We start from the raw sequence: 7,470 nt of genomic DNA on the forward strand, positions 1-7,470 counted from the left end.
TGGGTGTTTACGGCCTAAGCATAAGCTTGGGCCGTAAACTCCTTTTTAGGCTTCAAAATCTTAAGTTTCCATGTCCGAACTCACCTAGGTAAATCCTTTAATTAGTACACAAGCTTAAAGGAAGGAAAAATAGGGTTTTTGGCAAGGTTTTAGGTGTTTACGGCCTAAGGGGCTTCCTAGGCCGTAAACTCCCTTTAATCCTCTAAATCCTATGATTTTTGGCCTCTAAATGCTATGGACTATGATTAGAACAAGATAGGGAAGAAACCCTTACGTTTGGGAGTCGGAATTCGCGGTTTTGGAGTCGGGTTCGGGTCTAGAGAGAGAAAGTAGTGAGAGAGAGTGAATGAGTGGTAAAAGAGTGTTCAAATGGTGTTCACTCTCATTTCATATGCCTCGGGTATTGCACCCAATACACGGCTACCCGATGCTAAAGTTTAACAGGGTTAAAACTTTTTACCCGGGTGAAGTGGTTGAAAAGTAATATAACTCTATTTAGTTAAACGGGGTTAACACTTACAAGTTATAATTACTTATGATAATACCAAGAAATATAAATAACTAGATATTTATTTATTGGTGACTCCAAACTTTACGGAAAATAATATATAACGACGAATTCCGTTAGTGAAGACGGGATTTTGTAATGGCAATAAATTTGGGTTGTCACAATGTTCAATGTGCTGGTAGGCACGAAGGATTCAAAATTAAAGGACTAGACATTGCTAACATTGAAAGGACTTGACAGTGTTAACTCATCTGGATTTAGATAGTTTCATTTGGATTGATCGTACAACGCTTGGATAGATTGAGCAGTGAGATAAACAAGGGTGCCTACAAGATACATTAAAGTTACTTATTATCTAGATATGTGGCTCAACATTTCTTCGATGTACGAACTAATGTCCTTAATTCTTGTCTTGATAGGGTGACTGGGGGGTTCTGATAAAGTAGGTCTGTGTGAAATTGTTTTTCTTTCTTATCCTCTCTGACAATCATATGTTGCCCCCTTTGCGTGATCGGAAAATCCGACCTGGGACGCAACATATGCAACTCTATTTCCATACATCTCTATCTATTCTTCTCTCTATCTATCCATGTTAGTCATATGTTGTCCCATTTGCGTGATCAGAAGATCCGACCGGGGACACAACATATGCACCCTTCTATCTCTCTAACCCTCTATCTATGTTAGTCATATGTTGTTCCCTTTACATGATTGGAAGACACCTGACCTGGGATACAACATATGCATCTCTATATCCATCTTCTCTCTTAAATAATTGAGCACTCACCTAAAGTAAAGAGCTCTTTGGAATTCCTTGATTGCTAGGGTATGTCGTGAAGTGGGGAACACGTTCTAGTGAACTTAAAACTGAATTAATTAAAGGTTGACTATAGATCTCATTGCTGAATTTAAGTGGACAATAATATCAGCAAAATTGTCTATTTAGGAATAAGATCACAATGACTTCTCACTTATGATATGTCCAACAATTCAATATCCTTTGTGTTTAAATGCATCACAATATTGGTGACTGGCGAGAGGTAAACATGCAGGTGTGTGCTGATAAACGATATTGAATTGTTTGACAACTTTGATTCCAAAAAAAGGTTTTAAATTAGTTATTATTTTTGCTTTTGTTAAATTTGTTCATATTTTTTTTCTATGCATAAATTTATGGGAGAACTTAAAAAAAACAAAAAAAAATCATAAAATTTAAAAATCTAAAAATATGTTTATTTTTGTTTTATTTCCTTGTCAAAAAATTAAAAATCCAAAAATATTTTAGTTTTACTTTTGACTGTATTTTTAATTTTATTTTTATTTCTTAGTTATTTCTATTGTGTGTTAAGTTTATTTTTACTTTTATTTTTTATCTCAAAGTTTCGTTTGTCTTAAAAAGCGAATTCAAACGACTTTATGGAGGATATTAATAGATATAAGTTGGTGAAAGTATAATCACGTATAATAGAGGTGTGAAAAAATCGAAGCGAAAAAAAACGATATTTGGTGCTCGAAAAACCGAAAATAAGAAAAATTTGTAGCTAATACGTAGGTAATTACCTATGGATTAGATACGGATATTTCTTATTTTCTATTTTTCGGGACCCGAAAGTCGTTATTTCCGCTTCGTTTTTTCACACCTCTATTAAACATGATTATCTATACTTTCACAAACTTATAGATATTAATATCCTTCATAAAATGGTGTGCATCTTCGGGATCTATTGATCGTTTCATGGTTTATAATTGTAATACTTTATTAATACTTGTAAATAGAAATACTCGCAAACACATATACATACACATATACCATAACTCATTAATGTATATAAATATACATACACAAACATAACCCATAACAAAGTTGGTGAAAGTACAGGCATTAAATCTTAAACCATGAAATGAGCAATAGATCTCGAAGGTGCACATGACTTTATGAACGGTATTAATAGCTATAAGTTGGTGAAAATATAGATAAACATGTATAACAGAGGTGTGAAAAAAACGAACCAAAAAAAGGACGTTCATTGCCTGAAAAATCGAATATATATATATATATATATATATATATATATATATATATATATATATATATATATATAGCTAATCCGTAGGTAATTACCTACGGATTTATGACTTCTGTAGCTTACCTATGGATTAGCTACGGGATATGTTTTTCGTCAAAAATCTGTAGGTAATTACCTATGGATTAGCTACGAATTCTTTTTATTTTCGATTTTTCGGGCACCGAACGTCGTTTTTTCGGTTCGATTTTTTCACACATCTATTATGTTTATCTATACATTCACAAACTTATAGCTATTAATATTGTTCATAAATTCGTGTGCACCTTCGGGATCCATTACTCGTAATGGTTTAACATCGTTATTTCTATTAGTACTTGTGATTTTTGATCGTTTGTTGATGTGTTAAATGTAGTTTTTCGTTTAATCATTTGTTTGTGTGTTAAACACATTCGTTACTATTATTATATATTATCATTATGTTTATAAATATTATTATTATTTATAGTATGATTTTTAATTGTTTGTGTCATAAATATGTAAAAAAACGATCAAAAAAAGGTTCTAAGATTCAAATAATAATGATAATAATCAATATTCAAACACAAAACTTACATGTAATTCAAGAAGTCAATCACATAGAAAAGTTGGCATTTTCACATCTCTATTATACATGATTATCTATATTTTCACCAACTTATAACTATTAATATTGTCCATAAAGTCGTGTGCACCTTTGATATCCATTACTCGTTTCATTGTTAAGATTATAATGCTTATACTTCTTCTAACAAACTACTTTGTTTCTTTTAAATACATACACATACACATATATACATACACATACACATACACACATAAACATACACATTCAAATACACACATACATATACGTATATATACACACACACACATATATATATATATATATACACACATACACATACACACATACATACACTTACACACACATACACACACATGTCGTATAAGAAACACCCAACTGGTAGCACGCTTCACAGTCGACTATATCAATTAGGTAATTAAGGTTTAAAAGGGTTAGATTTTTTATGGGGTTTTGTTTATCTGGATATCTTTCTTTGAAATAATTTATACCTTTTTTATGTGAATTTACTAGAATCTTGATTAGTTGATGATGGCTCGATTGATTATTCCCTACAAAGGTTCGAGTTTACCGAGGACTTGTCTCATGGGATTGATTTCTGTATGGAATACCATCTATTAATCTTTTTATTCGTTTGTGTCCTTCATTGTTATCTAATTAACTTCATAAGAAAATTTCTACAGTTAGCGTTTTTGTTTTCAAGATCTGTGAAGATCAAGGATACATGTTACTCTCAGTGATATGTGGATCCAAGTGTAGGGGAAAATTCAAAGTCAAATGTCATGAAGTTACGGATTTTTCTTATTTTCGTATGTTCGAGCACCGAACGTCATTTTTTCCGCTCGTTTTTTTCACTCATCTTCAATACATTATTATCTATATTTTCACCAACTTATAGCTATTAATATCGTTTATAAAGGTGTGTGGACCTTCAGGGTCCATTACTCGTTTCATTGTTTAACGTTGTAATGCTTACACTTACACATACGTATACACACACATTCAAATGCACACATACACATACATATACACACACATACATATACATACACATTCAAATACACACATACACATACATATACATAAGCATATACATACACACATACATACTTATACAAATATACATATTTCCCTAATCATCATCTTTTTTTCATTATTTAATTTATACATTAAAGGTATATTATTTCACCTTGTTGATGTGTTAAATGTAGTTTTATTTATTGTTCGTTTGTTTGTGTGTTAAACATGTTCGTTACCATTATTATATATTATCATTATGTTTATAAATAGTATTATTATTAGGACTATTAGTATGATTTTTAATTATTTGCTTTTTAAATATGTAAAAACAAAACAATCCAAAAAAGAGTTTTAAGACTCAAATATTGAAAAAGTAATAATAATAATAATAATAATAATAATAATAATAATAATAATAATAATAATAATAATGGGAATAATAATAACAATATTAATAATAATAATAATAATCAAAAAAAGAAAGTGTATAAAGTAATAGGAGACGAATCGAGTCAGGATGTGGCATACTCGTCCAAATGGTAAATATATTGGTTAATTACATGTGAGATCCGAGTTTGATTCCTACCCCAAACCCATTTTTCTTTATTTTGTGTAAACAAGGTAAAACTAATTGGAGACTAATCGAGTAAGGATGTAGCATACTCGGCTGTTTGGTAAGATTGAGGGTTATACCTATGTGAAACGCGAGTTCGAATCCTGCTCCAACCATTTTTGGATGAAGCTTGCTCCGTCGGAGGTTATTCTCGTCGTCGTCGCTGACAATGGTATAAGTAGAGGCTACCCCTCTTAGCTCCGGTCACCCCCACCATCTATGCCCTAAAATCGGTAAGACCTCCTCCCTTCACTCATTCGATCGTTGTCTCTCTGAATGGGCGATTCGCTTGACGACCTTCACTGTCGGTCTCCTCCCTTAATGACCTTCACCGTCGGTCGCATCAACAACCACCATCTTCTTTGCCGACGTTGGTAGGGGCTCGTCTCCGAGACCTAATGGGGTAGTTCACCATGATAGTGCCCCCTTTCACCTTTCTCTATGTTGATCCACGGTTTTCTGATTGTTGATTACCATAATGACAACCAGCTACCGTTGGACTCCATAACACCACCACCTTCACTGTCAGTCCTGCTTCGATTCTCATTCCGCTGTGAAAATGATGATGTAAAAAACACCTTCCAATACTTCAGTTATTGAACTTCAATTCTATGGTGATGTAAAAAATACCATTGAGCCAGTGAGGTAATTTCAGATTGATTATATGGTTTTTTTCGGTGGTATTGACTCTCAATCATTATGTAATTAGTTTCCAATATGCGTAATATGTGATTTATCGGATTTTGGTATGTGTTGATGTTTGATTTGGGTTTTGCCATCTGTAGTGTGAATAGGGTTCTTGTGCTTTGTGATATGTTCCAGGAAGATGCAAAGACTCTTGCTAGAAATGCTACAAACAATACACAGTTTGAGGTGTGTATTTTTTTAGTGCCTAAAATGCAATTCATTTTGTGACAGTGATGAGTTATTTATATCTATTTTTATTTGGCCTTTTATAATTTTAGATTTGGTTTTGTTTGGTTAAATTTACAAGTACATTGCTATATAGGATAAAAGTACAATTTCGGGTAACATGCAATTCAAAAAATGATTTGGCATATTTGTATGAATTGAATTGGTTTTTATTTAACTTACTTCTATCTTTTGACTGTTGTAAAGTAGTTACTTACATTTGCAAAAAAAAAAAAAAAAAAAAAAAAAAAAAAAAAAAAAAAACATTTTTTTTGAATTTCGAAATACTTCTATTAACTATTATTTTTATTTGTCAAGTAAAAATGATATGAAAATGATACACGTTTACCGGAATTGATTGTTTTGATAAAAAAATTAATTGAAAGGCGGTGGTTGTAAGCATTATATTTTTTTTGTCTACATACTTCTATTAACTATTATTTTTATTTGTCTAGTTATATACTCCATCCGTCCCAAAATTATAGTTCATCTTTCATTTTTGGTTTGTCCCAAAATAATAGTCCACTTCTAAAAATAAATAATATTTTTACCAAAATACTCTCTCATTATTACTTAACCAACTAAACATTTAATGGAACACTAAATGAGAGTAAAGACAAAACTGTCAAATTATTAAATAAAGTTTGTGGTAAATAATGTTTTTCTTAATATGTGTGTTTTTTGTCTGTGGACAATAATATTGTGACGGAGGGAGTATGATATTTAATTTTTGCATTTAAATATGTTATGTTTATTTTAAAGGCAGTGGTTGTCGACATTGATCATGTGTAGACAATATTTGACAAGTGAAGATGAGGTTGGATTCAAGACTATTAATCTAGAAAACCTAGATGAGTAAGAGTAGAATTATCAATTATGCATTTTATGTTAATTATATAATAAATTGGAAGAACTTATAAATTTTTTGTTTGGTTATGCCCAAATAATGAAGAGCATGTCTGATATCAGTGCACTACTGTAAGTGTTGTAAATAGCAACATATTTTACAGTTTGACCAAATTTTTTATTTTGTTTTGTTGATGATGTTTATTGTAATGTTTATTTTTGGAAAATGATGTTTTTGTAACGTGTTAAGCACTTAGTTATGTATCTGACATTTTGTAGTTTAATTTAATAAATTATTATTTCATTTTGACCAAAATTGATTGTTTTTTTAAGTTTATTGTTTTTTTAAATACATTTAATGACGGAATACCTACGGAAAATTCGTTGCTAAGTTGGTCTGTAGCTATTTGTAGCTATTCTGTAGGAAAAAAATCGATTTTTGTCAAACTCAACTTGCGTGGGTAATCCATAAGAAATCCATAGTCATGTCTTTACGTGGCTATTCCGTAGGAAAGTAGTCAATTTTAGTCAAACTTTACACCCGTCGGCAATCTGTAGGTATTACGTAGCAATTATTTTTCGTAGCTAATTTGTAGGTATTATACCTACGGAAAAGGCCGTAGCTATTTCGTAGCAAGTCCGTAGCAAATTCGTAGGGATAAATTTCTCAGGGGCATTTATGCTACATGTCATTTTCCATAGTAAATCCATAGGTATCGCCATATATATCTATTGAATACCTACGGATTGTGCCGTAGGATTACCCCAGTTTTCTAGTAATGTACAGATGTCATTACCAGTAAGTTTCTAAATATATTATAGTATTAAAATCTTACCATTTATTTGCACTATTCAAAAAATAAATAATATTTCCAACACGTCCCTTATTGATACAAATGGCAATGACAAAAGAGCGGGTTTT

The sequence above is a fragment of the Lactuca serriola genome, chromosome 2 (assembly GCF_051521515.1).
Source record: "Lactuca serriola cultivar US96UC23 chromosome 2, Lser_US96UC23_V15, whole genome shotgun sequence".
Taxonomy (NCBI): domain Eukaryota; kingdom Viridiplantae; phylum Streptophyta; class Magnoliopsida; order Asterales; family Asteraceae; genus Lactuca; species Lactuca serriola.